Raw genomic sequence first — 22,519 nt, 5'->3', positions numbered from 1 at the left:
TGTGATATTCGTTGTCGCTAACGTGCAAAGTTTCAATAATCTTACGCAGAATCTTTCTTTCAAACACTGCAAGCGTCACTTCATCGGATGTTGTCATCGTCCAAACTTCTGCGCCATACGTTAGGACGGGCATGATGAGAGTCTTGTAGAGTGTTAGTTTTGTTCGGTGAGAGGGGAAATTATTGCTCAATTTCCTACCAATTCAAAAGTAGCACTTTTTGGCAGGAGAGATTCTCCATTAGATTACCAGGCTCACATTGTTATATATGTTAATACGGGTTCCTAGATAAATGAAGTCTATTACAGCCTCGAAATTTTAAGTGTCAACAGTTACGTGGGTGCCGATATGTGAGCGCCCCGACCATTTGCTTGATAAGAATCTACTTGAACTAAATATTAAGAAATTTTCTCATTTGTCATTTTTTAAGTCTAAGCATTTAATCTTTACTTTATATTATTTTATTTGGAACTCGCGTCTGAGTACTTTAATGAAATGTCTCATTCGGGAGCAATCTTTCATTCCATCTTCAGTTTCTTAGTCATTTGAATTTTTTTCATCGCTTAATCGTGTTCTACATACATTCGCCTTCACTCTGCGTTTTGCTTCCGATTTTATGGATCCCCGCACTTTAAAAACACTATTTTCCTAACTCGTATGGTCGAAACTGGAATATGATGTCTTACTTTGGGAAATTTCTTCATTTTGCACTATTTAAATTTTACTGATTCGATTCTTTCAAACACCACAAGGTCTGAATGAATAAATTGAAAATCGTTACAGAGCAGAAGAAGTTTATCTTCACACTGCTTTGTTTTCGATGTTATAAATGGGAGAGTTTTTTTTCCGTTGGCTTTTCCTTTAAAGTTTTGTAAGTATTTTTGTTATTAGCGAAGTTTCCATATTTTTGTTTCCCCTTAAAAATCTGATTATGCACCCCACAAGTCTTATGAAAATCGAGAGCCATTGAGATATATATCTCATGAAATATGGTTAACCTGTAAGAAACCTTGTATCTCTAGATTTACTTAACGAATAGAAAAGTAAATAAATGAAGTGGCGCAGAATTAATCATGCAATTTAGGTTTTGAATAAAAAAATAAAAATAAATAAATTTAATTTGAGCTTTATGTCAAATATGATTGATCTAGAACGCCAGTATTTTTTTGTTTTATTCCTTGATATCTCTTGCCGAATTAACAATGAATAGTTTGTACATGAAATTATTTATATATTTATATGAAGAAATACCGCTCTTAAATCGGAGCATAGGATGGAAACAAACTCAGACCAACGTGAGCGATCTTGTGCAATTTTTCGAATTTCATGCCAGGAACATCTTGATTGGTATTCCGCGTGTGTTGATCGCATCCAAGTTGTTCGTGGTCGTCCTCTTCTTCTGGAGCCTTGTGGATTCCATTCTAGGGCCATCTTTGCGATGTCATTATCTTCTTTGCGCAAGGTGTGCCCAATCCAACGCCATTTCCTTTCTATTATATCAGCTACGATGGGCTTGCACATTGAAATATTTAAAAGACTTTCGTTGGTGATAACTCTTGGCCAAAGTATCCGGTGAATAATGCGCAGACATCTGTTGATAAATAGTGGTAGTAGAATTGTAGGCTATTGCATATGGTATCTGTGACTTTCCATGTTTCGCACGTATAACGTAACACTTGTTTGATGCTTGTATTGAAAATTCGCAATTTTTTTTTGTGCTGATATGTCTTGATTACCAGATTCGATTCATCCTGTGGAAAGCGTGGCGAGCTTTGTTTATGCAGGGTCACCATTTTTTGACACTATGCTGCCAAGGTAGCAGAAGTTTTCGATGTCCTCGCATTTATACGCAGCGTGTTAATACGATCTACACACGATCTTTTGAGGCGAAAACCATTCTGTTCGGTGAGCAATATGTTGTTGAGAACTGGGGCGATTCTTTCAAGAATAACAAATGCCAAGATCTTTATTGCGGCACTTAAAAGAGTTATCCCACGCAAATTTGCACAGCGACTTAAATCGCCCATCATCGGAATTGATATTATTATGCCCTCTTTCCAGTCGATCGGGATGGTGTTTGTTAACCGGATTTGAACTAAGGGGGTTCGGAGTAGTGGGGTTATATTATCAGCACCGAATTTTAATAACTCAGGTGGTATACCATCCGAGCCAGCAGCTTTGTTGTTTTTAAACTTGTGGATTGCGGTTTTAATTTCCGTGCAAGATGGGTGCTCAGACGAGATATCCCTGTTGGGAATCCGTCGTCTATTGCTGGGGACGGCGTTTGCTTCTTCAAGTATTCCAGTATGCAGATGATTAATTTTGCGCCACTTTATATTGTCAATAGTATGATATATTACTCAGCATGCTAAGTCTGTATACCAAGAAGTAAGAAGTTACTAAATTATTTTTATTATCTTTTTATATTTCAGGTATTCCTAACATCAGTACCAAGAAAGGCGCATATAAAGGGTGAGTAATTTTTTTTTATACTAGACCCCCGGTAACTTTTTCAAACGTAGAAAGTTAAATGGAATTTAAAAGTAGGCATTTTATAGACCTAACATATAGCAATATAAATGAATTAAAAACACTGTGCAGTAGACGAAAAAAGACAATTATACAAGCAATTTTGAAATAGGAAGAACTGCAGAATATTCGACCACACGTCGTTTTGTTTTTAAACGGCATAACTTTTTTACCTTATATTAAGATTTTCCTAGTTTAGTCTTAGATTGGTTTAAGTGAATTAAAAAACTGTATATAAATACACATTTATCATTAAAATTGCATGTAAGAGTCTGTTAGAAAATATAATGGCGCATATTTTTGTGCAAAAATTCGAAAACTTATTTATGCCATTCGAAGCATAGATTCTTCAGCTACACAACACCGCCCCGAAAAAAATTGTCAAAACTCAACGTGAAATTTGAGCTTATTTATAAATACATTTTTGTTTTCCTCGTTCACTCCTCTCGGGAGCATAGGGCCTCGACAAGACTCGGTTTTGCGTTGGTTTCGTTAATCTATTTTGATTTCTGACAGGATAGGTGATTAGCCTGCCGCTACCAGTCCTAAGTGGTCGCAATGCCCACTTGTCGTTGCTTAAGCAGAACGCCTTCTTACTGCTTGGAGCGCCATCTGTGTCTCAAATTTTTCTGGCAGAAGGATGGTTAAGGACATCGCTAAATTTTTGGTGTGTCTGCGCTGTTATCGCGGTTGCCGTCTTCCTCTTCCTGGCGCCACTGAAGCAATGTGTAACTGTGTAAGGATGGAAAGGATAAGTTTTTGGGGTTGAGGAATAGAATTGCAGGAAATTTTTTTTTTTTTTTTTGAGAAACAGGGAAGGCAGGTAAATTTGGAAAAGTGCGAGAACCGTGCTTTACGTGGGATTTGAACCCACAACCTCTGGGATGCCAAGCTAGTTCACTTACGCTAGACTACCGAGGCCGCTTATAAATACATATAGGCCCTCTTAACTTCTAGTTGGAGCATATGGCGTCAAATAATTCGATCTTAGTCCTAATACGATCACCAAAGGTTGGTTTGTTTTTGATATCGGAGGAGAAAAAAGGTGCTAGCCTGTCTGCCTTAGCTTAGTTATAGAGTTCTACCAGTACATGCAAACAGGTATTTTGCTTGTTTTGATTCGCGCGTGGTATTTTATTTTCCACCTACCCTACATATCTGCCGAGCATTCCTCGATCCGCCATTCAAGGACGTATAAGCCACTTAATGCTTTCACGAATTTCATATTTATTGGGATATAAAACTGCATATTCAGACTTTTTTCTTTTTTAAATTCCTACTAAAAAGTTTGGTATTTTTATGAAAATTTTAGGAATTTTTGTAAATTTTATTTAAAGTTAAACGGTAGATAGCCATGAAATGAGACTTCCCGGTGTATAGCGCTGTTCAAATCGGCCAATTGTCGTTGGTAGCGTGCACCGTCAACTGTTTCACCTGGTTTTAATAGCTCGTACCAAATCATACCACGCAGATCCCAGGAAACACACAGCATTGTCTTGCGGCCGAAGCGATTTGGTTTGGCCGTTGTTTTTGGCTTGTGGCCGGGCGGACCATACGATCGTTTACTCTTGGAATTGGCGAAATACACCCATTTTTCATCACCCGTAACGATTCGATGCAAAAAAGGCTTCCTTTTGAATCGGGAGAGCAGCATTTCACGAGTGGTTTTTCGGTTCTCTTGCTGCCTTTCAGTCAGTTCATGCGGCACCCATCTTCCGACCTTTAAAATCATGCCCATGTCTTTCAAACATTTGGAAATGATTTTTTGGGTCACTCCTAATTTGTCTGCCATCATTTCTTGCATTTGACCATCATCTTCACCCAACAATGCTTGCAATTTGGCGTCCTCAAACTTTTTCGGTGGCCGGCCACGGTCCTCGTTCTCCACGCTAAAATCACCACTTCGGAATTTTTCAAACCACCGAAGCACTGTGTTCTGCTTAGAGCATGCCCACCATAAGCTTTTATAAGCATTTGATGAGCTTGCGAAGCGTTTTTCTTCAATTGATAACAGAAAATCAACGATGTCCGAAAATCGTAGTTTGAAGGAAATTCGATATTTGGAAGAACCACAAAAATGCATTGTTGTATGAAACGTAACAAAGAATGAACTGAATATTGTTGACAGATGAAAAAAGAAAAAAAACTAGACATTTGGGAAGGTTTAGCGACATCTATGAGCTAATAGCTAAAAGTCTCATTTCATAAGCATCTAACCACAACTTGACAGTGTGTGGTGTACTGGTTATTTAGACTTTGAAATAATATTTGCTAAAACCCCATAAACTGGCTTGGGAAACTTTCAAAAAACACTTATTGAATGGAGAAGCGTGTCCAGAGGATACTAAATGAACCTTTTTTTATGGTTAGAAAAACCCAGATCGTATATTTGTTACATTACTACAGGAAGGACTCATCAAAAATTCTTGTTACTCAAAAACTTTTTGTTAAAAAAAAATTTAATAAAACACATCAAATACGCACTTTTATCTCTCAAACAATAAACGACTGGAAATATTTAATCAATTAATCACTTACAGCCGTAACTTAAGCAGCCGTCTTACTAAAAATGAAAAAAATAAAGAAGAATACAAGAAAACAAAAAAAAAAATAAATATTTCCATGTTAATTTGGAAATTTTTGACTTATTGTACAATTCAAATTATTGTTTTATCGAAAGTCTACAGTCTTTGCTTTTTTAACTTTATTAGTTTGAAAAAGAACAATAAAACCGACGAACACCTGGAAACAGTGAAAGTGACTTCCAAGTTACACATTCAAATGTCTAATACCTTAATGCATTCATACATTTTTTATATGGCAGTTAAATGATTTTTTTTCAGAAATTTCGGTAGAGCACACAAACATCGAGCTCAGACTAGTTTCCTAGCAATTCACCGCAGATCCATAGATACAATCGGTTTTTGCCGCCGTCAAGCAAATCACATCAAAAATATATGAACGGAAATGGCAAACCCATTCGTGGGAAATCCACTTTGGCGATTAGAAGCACGTACGATATTCATTTTTGGTTGCCAAAAGGAATGCCAATTAGATGGGGAAAAAAATTCATGATTTCAATCCTTACATCCGCCACACGCGGTTGCCCATCAAATTTGATTTCAGTTATGGCTTTTTTTGTTCTTTTTTCCGGACACCCCAGTATTTCTTACAGTATTCTTTCTATCCATATATGAGTGTATATATATGTGTGTATGCGTGTGTGTGCAAGCGTAGTTAGGTGGATTAACATGCAAGCAGTGCCTGAGCGAACTGGTGGTCACGCCTGGTGGCGGAGACTAAGCAAACATCCATACGCCGAGTTGGGTCAAAAGGTAAGAAAAGGTCTTAAGTGCTGCTAATGGGGATGGGTCTGCTGATTATTGCAAATTTACCTACTTTTAGATTTGGTGTTTACTCAATTGAGAAGGCAGGTAAAGCTGAAGTTTGCAGAAATTGAAAGCGCAGCGGCTGCCTGCCTCGAGGACGCTCCATTTTAATCGAAGCTATGAGTTGGATTGCAATAATTTAAATTGCGCATATTTAGGGCAAACAGCTTCATTTATGTATGTAATAGTGCATGCATACATACGTAAAGTACTAAATATTTATGTGGTTTGTGGTTGTTCAAGCACCTGAAATCGCACATCGAAAGTATGCCACGCTTATATATTTGGGCGCATGCTTCGTAAAAATGTGTTGCCAAATATTGCGAATATTGCTGGTTTTACATACACACATACACACTTGTAGTAAAATAGTATGCTGCATATATAGGGTTATTCAATAGGTGCGCTTCAACTTTTTTCCGGTAGGGAGGGCGAACGACGCAATATTTTTTATTTTTCGCTTGTCATTTGTAAACTTCATTAGTATACATTTCATCATGGAACGCTACACACTTGAGCAACGATTGCAAATCGTGCAAATTTTTTATGAAAATAATCGTTCTGTTGCTGCTACTTTAAGAGCATTACAGCCATTTTACGGTCCATTTAACAAGCCGTCCCCTTTTGGAGTTATGTGAAGTCATTGGTCTACAGTAACAAGCCGGCGAAGATTTGTGAGCTCAGAGCCAATATTGAACGCGAAATTGCTGGAATTTCGGCCGATTTATGCAAAAGAGTGGTCGAAAATTGAGTTCAACGATTGGTCTTCGTAAAACGTGCATGCAGTGGTCATGCAAAAGAAATCGAATTTCATACTTAAATGTATATGTTCAAACTCGATAATAAAAAAAAATTAGTTAAAAAAGTCAAACCGTTTGTGTTTTATTCAAAAAAGTTCAAAAGTTGAAGCGCTCTTACTGAAAACCCCTATACTACACTTATCACGAATTTATTACTTCATGCGCCTTTAGTTGCTCGCATTCGCTTTATGCTCTACTTAAGGGCGCATATCCCGGCACTATGTTCGTGTGCTTCCGTATACGCGATTTTCGTTTATTACGTTTTGCATTATGAATTCAAATTATGACTTTTTGAAAAAAACTTAAATGCTCTCTTGTGGAAAATAAAATAATAAAAACTAAAATAAGGGCTCAGAAGCACTCACATGCAGAGAGAGAAAAGTATGTGAAAAGTATCTGAAATTCAGAGAATTTTTTCCTGCAAGCAGAAGGAAAATACGAAAATATTTCCATCAATATTTTATTATTTTTAAGTTGAATTAATCAATTAAATAAAATTATTGTATGCACTTATGTGCAAATAGTTGAGTTGTATTTGTTTCATGTAATTTTTTTAAATGTCGTCTTAAAGGCTTAAGCTTTAGAAAACAAGAATATTGTTGGAATATTTTTTTTTGTTTTTTGTTTTTTTTTTTAATTTCGTAGATACTTTCATGACATTTATTTTCTGAATAAGAAGTCTGGTGTATATCCGTCGCTGCTATGAGTTACATACCCCATTCGATAAGCCCAATTTTTTACTACTTTTTCTAATAAATCTGAATATTAAATCTAAGTGAGCCCAATCAGCAAAAGAGCGAGGCAAACGATGACAATTTGGCTTCAATTCTAACACAAACTCTATTTCATAGGCACATAAGCCAAGACACTTACGAAAATTTGTTCACGTAGTCGAAAGTTGAGAACAACGACGAATCGACATTTCGGCGTCTTCTTCAACACTTCGCCTTATGAATTTCGCGAATGTAAAAGCTGACCAATTTAATGGTATCGGATTTTAAATTGAAAATTCAAATTGATTGGGCAAACTTTATTATTTTTGTGTAGAACCATTTAAGACATATGTTTTTTAAAGATAATTTACACTTTACATACCCCACAATTAAAAGTTCAAAGGTGTGATATCACACGATCTTGGTGGCCAACCCACTGGTCCAAGACCAGAGATAAATCGCTCACCGAAACGACGACGCAGTAAAACCATTGTTTTACGGGCTGTTTGACAAGTAGTGTCGTCTTGTTGGAACCAAATGTTGTATGGAGATTCATCAGCATCATCATCAGGTAGCAATTATAGCTCAGGGTGAGCTTCAGCTTCATCTACAATCCTCTTCCAACCTGCACGGTTCATAGCAACAGATCTCCAGCTCCTAACTCGTAGCTTTTTCAGGTCGGCTATGGCTTGATCAAGCCAGGTTAACCTTGGACGTCCTCAGGCTCGGGTCATTAGACAATTCGTTGATAAAAAAGATTTTTGGGGGCGGCTGTCTTCCATGCGCACAGTGTGCCCTAACCATCGAAGCCTTTGGGATTAATGTATTTCACGACGTCTTCTCCCTGGCGTAAGTTTAGCAACTCATCGTTGTAGCGTGTTCTGTACGTTCCATCGTTGCAGCGTATGGGGCCAAACACCCTTCGGAGTACTTCTCGTTCGAAAACTCTTAAGCTACTTTCGTCTTTGCTTGTCAATGTCCAGCACTCTCAGCCGTAGGTCAGCACCGGTAGTATTATTGACTGGTAGAGGCGGAGTTTACATTCACGTGTGAGCAGTTTGGACTTCATCAATTTTGTGTGGGCGTAATATGCTTTGTTTGCTGCCCCTATTCTGTCTTGTATTGTGTCGTAACTGCTGTTGCCATTTTTTATTAACACTCCCAAATATTTTAAGTGTTGAACACCTTCAAAGGTTAATGTCCCGATTTGGATGTTTTCAGGACTTCGTCTTTCTTCGCTGCGGGAGACCTTCAGATATTTAGTTTCGCCTTCATTTATTATGGGGATTACGAGCTTCAATTTCCGGTATCAAAAATTCGTTTATTAAGGCGAAATAGCATTGGGCATTCACTGTTACATTGGCGCCAGCCTCGTCTGTGGAAAAATATAGGCTGATGACTCCTGCAGCTCATTGGTCGCACCGAACGGTTGCTTTCAATGGATGTTATGTCTATTTTTGAATGGCTTTGGACTGCTTTTTTCTCAAATACGGCATTTTTGCTTATTGATGTAGCCGCTGAGCTAAAAATGGACTTCATCGCTGAACACCATAAGTTGGCCTGAGCGCGCGATTAACACTTTTCACAGAACGTCGATTTTCGTAATAAAATTCTGCGATTTGTAACGCTGTTGAGGCGTAAGTCTTTCCATAATAAAATGTCCATAAATACTAAAAAAATGTTTTGTATTTAGTTTGTAAGTAGTCACGCGTGATCTGTCAAAAAAACAACCCTAATGGAAAAAGTACCTCCAATCCGATCACCTTTTATTTATTTTTTCAAAGTAAATTTCCACAATTTAGGAGCATTGCTCTGGCGTTCAATAATTCATGATGACTTAGCTAATTTAATTAAACGGAAAAGTTGACATAGTTTGGCAGTTTCCCAGCTGTCAAACCAAAGTTATCGAAATCGATAGTTCTCTTAAAAAACACCCTATATTTCGTTAGGGCAGCACTTGTGATTACCACCATGATTTATTACGTACTAAGAAGGAAAATACAATAATGTTCTGTAGTCTGAAATTCAAAGAACTTTGTTTTATGTACCTACAGTTTCTGCAGCAAATGAAAGGAAAATATGGAAATATTTCCATACGATTTTTTTTAATTATTTTTATGTTTAATATATTTTTAAGCACATTAAAAGGTAGAATACCTCTCCAGTGACTACATAATGACTGGCGAATGTTCAAATAGCTAAGTGGATACACAAATACCTCATTGATGGGTGTATGTAAAAAAAGTTTATTTGATTCATACGACCTTGATCGAAAAGTTCGCGCCAGGTGACGTTCTAAGTCAACTGATTTTAGTTACGATTTTCTTTGTTAAGTTTGCACATCTGTGACTAACATTTCCACCAACGTTTTATTGCCATTACTTGACATTTCGAAAAGTTACGCCATCTTCAGTAAGTATTACCTCTGCAGGAGTTTTAGGCTTTTTGCAATTTTAAAAATGTATTTGATTTTGCAACAATGAGTTTGTATTAAATTTCTCATTAAAAATGGATTCAATGATGTGAAAATTTTAGAGAAACCATTTTAGTAATGATAATCTAAAGAAAACAGCCGACAGCCGTTTACGAGTCGTATGAACGCTTCAGAAGAGGTCTAAGATAACGAACGTAGAGTGATGAAACCATCAATAAATTGAAAGAAAAGTTGATCAGAAGCCACAAATTAACCATCACATAGTACTTGAATATTGCTTGTGGACCCGTTCAGTCCATCGTAGTTTATGATTTGAGTTCGCGCCGAGTAGTTGAAAGCTCCAAACCAACCAAGCCCAAAAAAAACACCTAATTTTCAGTCAAAAAGCAAAGCAACTTTTTTATGGATTTCAGCGAGCATTTTTGCCAGGAAGTTGGATAGTTAGTAAGCAATTTGCCAAGAAGAAAAAGGTTTGTGGGAAAACAGCTCATGGATTTCGCACCATGACAACGCACAGTGCCATCATTAGCGGTGCATTTTTGACCACGAACCAAAAGAATGCCAACCAACAACCAATGAATTTTCCTGATTTGGCGCCCTGCGGGGAGTATTTGCGTTTCACTATAGAAAGTTAAGCATTTACTGCAATTATATCTGCTGCCGTAGCTTGACACATGTTTTAGTTTCCTCCGGATTTTTTTTTTTTTTAATTTGCTATTAAGAAATATCCTTTTAACCCTGCTACAGTCTGCATTATCAAATTTATTAGAATAGCGTAGTTGCTCAAGTTCTCACTTTTTATATTAGATTAGTTAGTTTTGATGCTTTCCATTTCAATTCAACCGGGCTATTCGGGACATGTTCTTCGATTTCGATGTAACTCAAATATGTTGCTCTCTGGTCAAAATAATGAGACACGTATTTTTTTGTTCGCCCGAAAAAAATTTTTTTCAAGAGTTATCGGCAATTTTGTTTTTCGGCCCATAACTTAGTCAAAAATGAACCGATTTCAATAATTCTGGGTTCAAAACGATCGTAATTACTTACACGAGCGACTTCATGTAGAAACAATTGCAAAAAAATTTAAATTTTTTCGAAATTCAATATTTCAGAAAGAGTATTTTTTTTTTTTATAACTTTTTCCAAATCAAGAGGACACCTCAAACTTCAATTAAGCTGAATGCCCAGTAGCTAAAATGAGTTGTTTTTGAGTAAAGAATTTTTGAGTAAAAAACCTGTTTCGCACTTTTTGTTTTTTGGAAAATAAAAAATTTTCAACTAATTTTTTGCAACTGTTTCTAGTGTAAGTAATGACGATCATTTTGAACCCAGAATTATTAAAATCGGTTCATTTTTGACTAAGTTATGGGCATTTAAAAGAAAATTTTTCTTATATAAGTAAAAAAAAAATCGAGTTTGAGCCGAAAAACAAAACAAAACAAACAACAACATATTTAAGTTACATCGAAATCGAAGAACATAACCCGAATAGCCCGGTTGAATTGAAATGGAAATCATCTTTTATGAGCATATCCCTTATATTTTTGGTATTGAGTATTGCGCCACTTGACCACACGGATGGCAGTAACAAAAGGATGAATGGCGAAATCGTAAGAAATTTGCCTTCAGATTTCAATTCTTTTATGGGCCCATATGACCAGTTGGCTGTACTATATAATATTACCTCGAAGATGGGAGTCTCACTTAAGTTTTCTTATGGGTGTACCTTCCACCAAGTACAAGTACTTGCATACTTAATGACCTCAATGCTTCCAAGCATAAATACCAAGTATGAGAAATTACCAGGTTTGGCCATCTGAAGTAAAATCGTGAGTTTAACATCGGCTGCCACGTCACCGTGAATCCGGCAGCAGAATTCTGTTCGCTCATTTCAAAGGCATTCACATCCTCGTTCAATTAATCACTGTTCAGACGGCAATGAAGTAACTCCAATGAAGACTATATAAATTTATTTCGTATATCACGAACACAATCTCATTTTTTTGTAAAGAAACAGCTGTTATGACCCCGGTGACGTCAGCAAATCAGCTGTTTCATTCTAAATCGGTTACCGGCCTGATGTTGGATACACCTCGACATTCAATATATTGGCCTAAATATAACACTGCTTGTTGAAAACGTCACTCTACCGGCTTATACTCAAGTCCCCACTGCCACATGAATTTCCCAGCATTTAACGAGTCGAACTCTTCTATCAATTATCACAGGCAATACCGCTGAACTTTCAGACATCACTGGGAGATCAAATTGGGATCCGCCGAATGGTAGTATCGTGTAAAACTACTCAGCTACGGTGGTTTGTTTTTAAGGACACTTACTTGGAATATTATTTTAATACTTTTTGATGTATACACAACCTGTTGAGATCATTGAAGACATTTTCGGTTTTAATATTCGTATTTTTCATAACGTCAGATATTTTTGTGCATTTTATTTTTATTAACAATGTTTATTAATAATACATATCAAGGAAAAACAATACAACGACCACTGCTTTCTTAGAAATTCAAAGTATTTATTTCATCCGCGTCTTCTATGCTACTCAGCTTAATGGCTCTCACACACCAAACTTCTTACTTTCTATACTTTTTATAACTAAACTCCTTTTGTGATGGACGCTGCGCTCTTTCGTTCATTTAACAAAGTTGCCGTCAGTCTATTCCTTATCCTACAAAAATATATTTTAACAAATATTAAATGCCTTTCCGATACAAGCATTTTTTTTGCAATCCTTCATAAAAATAGCAAAAATTTTGCAAATAAGCATTCGCACATAAATAAAATATTTCTGCCTTCTTATAGAGCGCTGATGGTTACTTAATCCATATACAGATACGTAGACAAATATATACAGGCACACTCATTGGCACATTTTGTTTAGCTAATATGCCTTTCTTCGCAACCATACGCTCATTAATTTATTCAAGCAAGTGAAATGGAAGGTGGCGTACTTCAGCGCTTACTTATGTGACCATAAATTGCCACCTGCTGAGACTATGGCCAAGTCCTGCTGTTAAAAGCAACTCAACGCCCTGAAAGCCTACCAAATACTTTTGGCATAGCCTGCGACTAGCGGGATGGCAGCAGTGGTAAGCCAAACTACTCAGCAAGAAATATAGTTCATGAACTTTTATTTGATAGAGGAGTTCATACCAGTACGAGAGAGACATGCGTTGAACTAGTTGCGAAGTGAACGACTAGAGGTGTTTGCGTAACAAATTATTCTGTTACTATAAGTAGAATTCTTTAAGGTGTTAAGGATGCAAGGAATGAGTATAAAACTATTGTAAATATCGTTAGAGTCAATTATCTGCTTTTTTGTTTATTAATAAAAATGAGTGACAGTAAAAGTTAACATATCGCAAAATTCCTGATTTGTTTGGTAGAAATAATTGTCCAAATCAGTCGATAATTCAATGGTTGGTGTAATACAGGTAGTTGCAACAAAATAGATCTGCTGAGGTTAGAAATGTAATGGCAGACCAGGAACTTGACGTTCTATTGAGAAGTGATGCAAAACAGCCTTCAAACAGCCTTCAAAATCGATAATTTGACGTTCTCAACAATTAAGCATTCATGAATCGACTTTTTGACGGATTTTACCTGTAGACGTTCAGCTGTGATGGTGCTTATTTAGATGATGCTATTCTTTACATATAATTGTTAAGGGGTCCCGGTGGTCTAGAGATTGAAAATGGGATATTTTCAGACATTTTTTTTTTCAATAAAAAAAAAATGAAAAACGATAATTCAATTTTTTAGATTTTTTATTTAACTTCGTTTACATACAAAAATTAATTTAAAAAATAAAAAAATTAAAATTAAAATTTTCAAAAAAATTTTTTTTTTTATTTTAATAATTTAATAAAGGCGCTGGAGTTAATCCTCCCGAAAAATTGGACCTGAACGGTGTTGTCCATTTTGGCTCTTCCATTTATCTGAAACACACAAGCCAAAAAATTGTTAATTAGTAAGACTGTGGCTATGTCCTGTACTAGAATAAAAAAAAATTGACAAAATGGCGCGGCTTTGTTTTTGACGCTCTAAAAATCGGGTTTTTTATATTCAGTTTTTTGAGCAAAAAAATACGAAATAATTGAAATAATAATATGATTCTAGTACGGGTGACAGCCATTGATGTTGTTAACAACATATTAAAATTTCAGACGGTTTGGTTCAATAGTTTTTTGTTTTTTTGACAACAATAGGCCGAAAAAAGTAGTTTCGAGATAATTGAGGGTAAAGTTTTCAAAGTGGATAGTTTCCATTGATACCGCCGCGTTGCGAATCTGACTCTATCTGCTGTAGAATCGAAAATACTAGGAATGTCCTTCCAAAAGTTTGACAGTTTATTCTTAAAAGTCTATACTTTCAAAATATCGCTTAAATAAAAAATCGATTTTTTGAAAATTCCAGACCACTGCGACCCTTAAGTGCCGCATTTGGAGTAGAAATTGTGAAACCTGAAAATCTTAATATTTAATTTTTTTTTATTTTACAACAAAATCTAGGTGAATCTTTCGAAATATTTTTTGTATAGTGATGCTGCGTACTTAGTTTTTAATTTTCTTATCAATCAACTAAATTGAGGGATTTTAAAATTAAGTGGTTTTAAAATTTGAAAGGACTAAATTTTCAAGAAAAAAAAATTTAAATACTTCTACTCAATTATTAATAGTAATATGAATATGAGTGAGAAAAGATATATCCAGCTAGCTATTAAAATATAATTTTTCTTTTATCTTTTACCAAAACAAATATAGCACTATAATGTCCTTTGAAAAATTTAGCCTTGAATACCTTTGAAATTCCATTGTCAACTATTTTGAAAAAAAATATATTTATGGTATACTTTACAAGTGGTAATACATATCTTAACTACGTACTCCTTGCTGCTTTATAAAATCGTTAAAAAAAACTGGTTGAACTTTCCTTCTAAGAAGTAAAGTATACGCAGTGGACATTTCTGTTAAAGTTTCCTTCTCTGAATCTTTAAAGTGCTTTAAAAATTTTTGTGGATGATACATAAAAAAACTGAGTATGCAGTATTACTATATAAGATTCATAGTTGCACGTGCATATGCAATTTTTTCTGGATAGCAAAAAAGTAAATTTTTGTAGCACGGTGTAACTAGTTTTTTACCTGCATACCAGCATAAGCTGATTATTCACATTTTCCTGGAAATCATCATGTTAAAAAAACTAGTTGCTAGTATAGGAAATATGTACAAGATAAACCACTCTGCAAACTAGCCGCAAAACAAACTGGTAGTAATGGGAGTAGTCCGGAACTAGTATGTTAGACTGTACCGCTCGCCTCCAGGGCAACGAAACTATTTTTGTGTGTGTGATAATATGCTGCTAGTAAATTCTAGTAAATTCAATATGCACGCATATTTTCTACTCAGACAAAATGTATTTGCGGCCCACCGGTGCTTAGGTGGTGACTTTTAGATGAAGCTGGCCATTTATATATGCAACTATGATTGTGTGACGCGTACATCGCCCAAATACGCAGCAAAAATGTTTAATATTTTATTTCTTCCAAATTTAAGTGGAAGGTAACCGACGGCTGCTTTCACCATAGAATGATAAATCCATAGCTAACCAAAATTATCTGCCCGCAATGCTGTGAAAGACTGTTATCGCCAACCCCGCCACCATCAACTACATTTACACTATTTCACTATTACGCGTATCTACACTAGCGAAAGCAATCATTATGGCTAGCATAACTCGCAATTCTCTAGACGCCATAAAATTACCTGCAGGTTTTCGAAGCTTTGAATGTATGTGTGTGGGTACATTTATTGGTAGCTGCGGCTCCCAAGCAAGCCACCATTGCAGCCACACATGCACATCCCATTTCATACGTATCATACATAGGCACACACATGCCATTATACCTACCGCCGACCGCACGGTGCGCTTATTTCATGCCCCATTGATAGCGTTCCGTGTGGTGTTTGCTCGCTTGCTCGCTAGCTTCTTGGCATAGGTGTACGTACATGCATATGTGTTTGTGTTATTACCTGCATATTAGAAACGGATGCTAGTTGCCGTCATATAGGCGCCATAACCATTACTAAAGCTTATCATTCATTCATATTAGTAACGCTCGATACGGTGTGCCGGCGCGTTGACAATCTGCCCAAGTACTTACAAGCTCCGAGATAATCTCGTTGAATTGTTATGACCGTTTTAACGACTGACCATTGCTTTGCGCTGACTTTGAGGAAATTCGAATTCATTTATGAAAAAACTTTAGTGCTTTGATCGCATTTTATTTTTCGGGTATTTTGATGCAGCCGTTTGTACTTTCAATGTAGAGGTATGCACTCGTATGGAAGCTGATTAAGTTCAAATGTGCGGAACTACTTATAGTATAATAAAGTCGTGTTTATGGGATTTGCTTACCTTTTTGATAGTCTTGAAATCTCGGGTCCATGAATCGAAGGAGATGAATAAGTTGTGCTGATATGCGCTTAAACGCTTTTATGTATTTTTTTTTCTTTTGTATAAAAAAAATTGCGAAGGTATTGTAAGTCAAAAATGCCACATAATAACAAACCTATCCTCTATTTATAATACACAAGCTAATTTATAAGGAGTGGAGGGAAATGAAAGAGCGGATGAGTGTGGAAGGAAAGGCTCTTAGCTTGACCCTCAACGAGTGGTCCTCCACCACCAGTGGTCCTACAGCATAACTCGCTGAATATCAATCTCAGAGCCTTTCCTTACACATTCCTCTAAACGATCTAGACACTGCGATTGACTTGAGCGTAATCGCGGAAGTTGATCTCTGACTACTAACTGAAGGGTATCCAAAACGCTCCGACCAAAACTGAATCTTAAAAAGACAAAATTTCTGCTTGAACTCAATTGATCAACCACCAGCAGGTGTTATAAGGGGTCAAGGCGCTATTGACTCAATGACTTCTGCAGTAGCTGTGAGAGTGAAGAAGAAGTTGAGTCGGTACAGTACCTCCTCTGTGTGTGTCCTGCACTTCAGAGAAGCCGTGCCAAATATCTTCGCGATTATTTCTTTGAAGACTTGGGAAATTTGCAAAGTGTCTCACTGGAAGGATTAGTTATCTTCTTAAAAATATTTAAGGAACCTAAGCAAGTAAATGAGGAGATGGAAATCAAAAGTCGGTATCACATTGGGCTTTAGGAACACCGAGTGTCTGGGCTTAGACAAGCAACCTGGCTAACCTAATTTAATTTATTAGGCAAGTCAGCTGTCAATACTTCCAGATATAGATACTGGATCAATGGTAAGTTTTGAGCGCTTTTAGTTAAGACTGTTCCAGCTTTGAAATTAAATCGAACAATCGGCTTAACTGATAATGTCTGAATTGTTTTTTCTTTATGGGTATTCATTGAGATTAAGTATTAAACACAATTTCTGATGAAAAGCCGCAACGCCTCCGGGGGAAGTAACACATTCTAGAGAACCACGTTTGGAAATCATTTTCTCGAAAATCAGCTGAATTTCACTAGGAACGCGAGTTATGATGGCTTGCAGCGGAAAAATCATCTATGGTTTTTCTATTTTACTATTACTATTACTGTTGTTCGCTTAAGCGCCGATTATGAGGACTATCCGGCTATGCGTCAATTTCATTCTATGAATATAACAATTTCCAAAAACAATAGGCTTTTGGTCTAGTGGTTCCATCATCTTTGCCGTTCGGGGTCGACTTGGAACAACATCAAGACCCTCGTCGCAAATAGGGGGACGAGCTCGGCAAAAAATCTAGAGAAGTGTACGCGCCAATTACTTATTTATTTTCTTAAGTAGTCAACATATCTGCCAAGCGTTGCCCTCGTTGTCCTATCTACCACCTGCGGAGGCGTCCGATTGCAAAGATAGCAAACTCGCTCTCTGCATAGAACAAAGATAAGTAATTTATTATATTCTGAAGATGTTTACTTTATGGGGAAAAAGTGCGCATTTTGAGTATTTCCGTGAGTGTAAATCGGGGTAGAACAGTTAGTACTGTCGTTGTTTCTAGTCAGTGCTCTATTTGAATCACTCGCAGTGCTTTAGCTAACGCTACATATATTTCGCTTGTATGCCTGAAGACTGGATATAGTATACTAACAAATTTTAATGATATTAAATGTATATGGGGAATGCTGCTGGTAACTGAAGCTGTTCCTTAAGACGTTCTTCCTTTTATGTTCTTGGAAGCCATCCTTTCGTTGCTAACGAAAACCCTTAAAGATGTATTCAGTGGCAAATCAACACCAAATACTTCAACTATTTACCATATCCCGATGCCGTTTGTCTACTGCCGTATAAGATATGCAATCTAAAATCGATGACTTAGTCAATGAAGGAACAATACAAACAACGAGACTTAAAATCAAAGTAGAAAAATAAAATAATTTAACCTGAACTGTTCCTTCCCAAATTCTTTCAGAGAGGGTGTGCAGGTTTTTGAAAACGTGGATAAATTTTGCTACTTGTGATGCTGGACCGTCGCAAATGGAGGAAGTCAAACTGACATTGCAAGCAGATTTACCGAAGCCAAAGCGCCAATCGACACTCTTGCACCGCTCTGGCAAAATAATAACCTAATTACGAAGACCAAACTTCGAATTTTTAACATATGAGTCAAGTACCTCCTGCTTTACAACGTGGAAGATCATCCTAATGATCACAAATTGTCTTCAAACGTTCATTAATCGCTGCCTGCACCGCATAATGCGAATTTTCTGGCCTCGAGTTATATCTAACAGTGAATAACTGAAAAAATTGATCAATCCGATGTGGTGACTGAATTCCGCAAAAGAAAATGTCAATTGATCGGGCACACGCTGCGGAAGAGTGACGACAATAGCGCCAAACAGAGGCAGCGATGGCACCGCTTCCAACTGAAAGGACGAAATGTAGGCAGAACACGAATCAACTGGAGGCTGAAATGAGGTCTTTGCATAAGACTTGGAATGAACTTCGAGCTCTTGCACCGTGTTCGATGGCGAAGAGAAGTTAGCGACGCCCTATGCTCCAACTAAATAATAAAAAATCGAAAAAAAACAAAAAAAATTAAAAGAAAAACTAAATTTTTTTTTTTAATAATTTATAAAAAAATTACCTAAACGAATACACGAAATAGAGAGAAAATGAACAAAGAAGAGGAAGAGGAAGGCCTCCTCTGCGTTGAAAAGATCAGGTGGAGAAGGACTTGGCTTCACTTGGTGTATCCAACTGGCGCCGGTTAGCACGAGAAAGGAACGGCTGGCGCACTTTGTTAAACCTGGCCAAAATCGCGTAAGCGGTTATAGCGTCAATTAAGAAGAAGAAGAATCCTGCATACGCGAAATTTTTATAAAAATTTTGTTTAAAAATTTCAAAATTTGCAAAAACATTTTTGGGTTTTTTTTTCTAAATTTGCATAAGGTTTAAAACTTGGTTTTATATGATTTTTGGAGAAGAATGAACCACACTTTCATAAAAAAATACCAAAATTTAATAAGCAACATAAAAATTGTCAAAACTTGTCAATTGGACTCTGTGCTATAGTTATGAAATGCACTTTGGTATGCCAGTAGAAATAAAGGCTGTATTAGAAAGTAAGAAAGAGCTGACCAAATTTGAGGGTCGTTTGAAACGTTCGTGCAAGAATAAAAACAACGTAATTTTTTTGGGTTGAGCCTTCCTTACATTTCGACATATTCTCTTTACACACTTCATCCTAGGCTGTTCTAGTTTTTTGATCTCCTCAAAATAACTGGATTTGTTCAAGTCTGAAAAATAGCCATTCGTTTCTGCAATCACCTCCTCGTTTCAATAAAACGCCAGCCATTTCATTAAATAGGCGAACAAGTAGTAGTTCGAGTGATCCGAGGAAGCCAAGTCTGGAGAATAGGGGAAATGTGAAGAAAATTTGAACACTATTTCTGTTAAGTTTGTGACCACAACTACTGAGGCGTGAGCTGATGCGTTTTTGTGATGAAAGAGGAAAATTACTCGACTTTCTCGATTCAAACGAATCCCAAATAGAAAGGAAAAAAATACGATCTGGCTGAAACTTGGTATGTGTTCTTCCAAGAGATGCTACTGTCTCGAAAAACCTCGATACGCGCCAGTAGTGCCATCTCTCTGAATTTGCGCGGACTCTTCAAGCAACCCTCATATTTCGGACTTGGCAGTATAGTGGACCTCGCAAATTTAGTAAAAAGTCCTGAAAAATTCAGTAAAAAATTATTTTAAATAAAGCCATTTTTCTTTTTATTTCGAAAGCTTGCATGTTTTTTTCTAATCTGTTAAATTTTCCTATCGTTCTTATTACATGGAACGCACACTGTATTTGCTGCTTTGAACTTTCCTTAGCTTTGCTTGCAGCGCTTATTACTTTAGTTGGTTGTGTTGCTTTTATTTGCAATTTTTTTTCCGTTTTTTTGCTTTATGTTTCCTGCAGGTTTCTTGAAGTTTCAGCTTAATGTGGGTTGGTTAAGCTGTAGCCATAACAGCGTTGCCCTGCAGCCTTTGACTACTGTAACTGCGTGGCGCGCTGGAAAAGTTTTTCATAGAGAGGATACTTTAGGTAATTTTTATGCCGCACGTCGGCTGGCCGTCTGTTATTTTATGCCGCGCCTTTCAGGTGCGTGTTTGCCCGTGGCCATAGCGGTAGCAGTGGCAACAACAATTTATTACACGTTTTTCTCGGTATTCTGTTCTTGTTTGTTATTTTATGTGCGTGTATGTGTGTGCGATTGCGTTTAATTTGATTTGTTTCGTGCTTGTGTGCGTCTACGTATTGCCTGCAACATTTTGCAGCAGCAATAACAATAATCGTGTATGTATATAAAAGGTTTTTGTATTATTTTTTCGCTACCTCCCCGTCGTATTGCTGTATTACGCATTTATTTGGCGCGAGATTTCCTTTTTTATTTCGAAATCTTTTTTGTGCAAATAATTTTTTATCGGTGTTTCTAGGTAATATTTGATTTTAATGGCACGTCTGCTCAAGCGTGTTAATGGTTCAATTAAAAAGTAAGCCAAAAGATTGTAATATGAAAAAATTTAAGCATTTGTTGCAAAAATATTATTGTTAAGGCTCCTTTGTGATATTATTCGGCAGTAATTTTTTTTTTGTTTTTTTGTTAGCTGCTGAAAAATCAGGTCAGTACATAAGTCTGTGCGTTTTTTAAAGGTGGTTTTAAAACCATCACTGAAAAAGATGTTTAAAGAATTTATTAATCAATAGTATATTTTCCCTCATTATTTGCAATGTCTTCCCAATGTTTAGGCAAATTTTTAATTCCCTGCTCAAAAAATTGTTTGTCCTTGGAACCAAAATACGCTTCGATATCTCCTTTTATAGCTGCTTTTGAGGAGCAGTTCTTGTAACTCATATGGGATTGAGGTCCCCGGAAAAGGTGATAATCACAAGGTGCAATAACCGGAGAGTATGGTGGATGCGGCATTAGCTCCCATTCGAGCTCGCTCAGCTTGCCTTGCGGTATGAGGTCTTGCGTTGTGGTGGCGAAACAAAACTTTGCGTCTATTCACTAAAGACGGTCGATTTTTGTTAAGTGTCTCATTCAGGTTTGATAGCTGATGCGAATAATAATCAACAGTTATCGTCTGGTTGGGTTCCAGAAGTTCATAATAAACAATACCGGCCATATCCCACCAAATACAGACAGGATAATCTTCTTGAGGTGTAGGTCATCTCTAGGGGTCGGTTCTGGTGTTTCATCTTTATCTAACCATTGGCGTTTGCGAACATGATTATTGTCAAGGACCCATTTTTCATCACCAGTAACGATACGGTTCAAAAAACTTTCATTTTCAAGCCGTTGCAGCAGCTGAGAACACACATTCACTCTCTGCTGAAAATTGGCGACGGAAAGTCTATGCGGAACCCATTTTCCCAGCTTTGAAACCTTTCCGAACTGAACCAGGTGCCTTTGAACTGTTCCATCCGATGAATTTAACCTCTGAGCTATCATATCGACTGTCGAATTTGATTCAGCTTCCACGAGATCGAGCAAGGCGTCGGAGTTAAAGACTTCACGGGTCGTCCCGTGCGCGGGGTATTCTCCGCGTCGCAGTTACCACTTCGGAGTTTTGAAAACCGCTGTTGCGCAGTCCTTACACCCACGGTATCCTCTCCGTGAACAGTGTTTATTTCTGCAGCAGCAGTTGTTGCATTTTTACCACTTTTATAAAAAAAATACAAAATATGCCCCTTATACACGTTCGAAGATACCATTTTATTTTTTAACAACACGTAGTTCTATCCGCGATTAAAATCACTTGTTGGGTGCACAATATATCAAAGAAAATATAAATAGTTTTATTCCGTTTTATTCCGCCAATAATTTTTTGTATGCAAAAATCGTGCAAAAGTGAAATTATGGGTAAAATACGCACGAACTTATGGACTGACCTGATGATTCCAAACGAAAAGTCTTGTGTCACAATCAAATATAAAATGTTTTCTAAAGAGGCTGGCGGCGTTACATCATGTCTTGGCCAGAGAAATGAATATTCATTTCAAACCTGCTCATTAATTAAATGCTTTGAAGATTATCGGAAGCAAAACACTTTTACTCTTATCTACCGACAAATTTTCCTTGAACACAAAGGACAGTTAAATCAAAAATCGTTCAAATTC

The 22,519-nt window shown here is 36.8% G+C and overlaps 1 protein-coding gene across 1 annotated transcript in view; it reads left to right on the top strand.

Annotated features, from left to right (window-relative positions):
• The first annotated feature begins 2,428 nt into the window (after positions 1-2,428).
• The window catches only part of LOC128862911 (uncharacterized), a 250,088-nt gene continuing 229,997 nt past the window's right edge, over positions 2,429-22,519 (top strand). Inside the window, exon 1 of the mRNA XM_054101736.1 lies at positions 2,429-2,470. The gene's annotated coding sequence lies outside the window, so the exon portion shown is untranslated. The remainder of the gene's footprint in view (positions 2,471-22,519) is intronic.

Source organism: Anastrepha ludens, chromosome 5, assembly GCF_028408465.1.
Source record: "Anastrepha ludens isolate Willacy chromosome 5, idAnaLude1.1, whole genome shotgun sequence".
Taxonomy (NCBI): domain Eukaryota; kingdom Metazoa; phylum Arthropoda; class Insecta; order Diptera; family Tephritidae; genus Anastrepha; species Anastrepha ludens.
The sequence above is the reverse complement of the archived record's forward strand: the minus strand, read 5'-3'. Positions and strand labels throughout refer to the sequence as shown.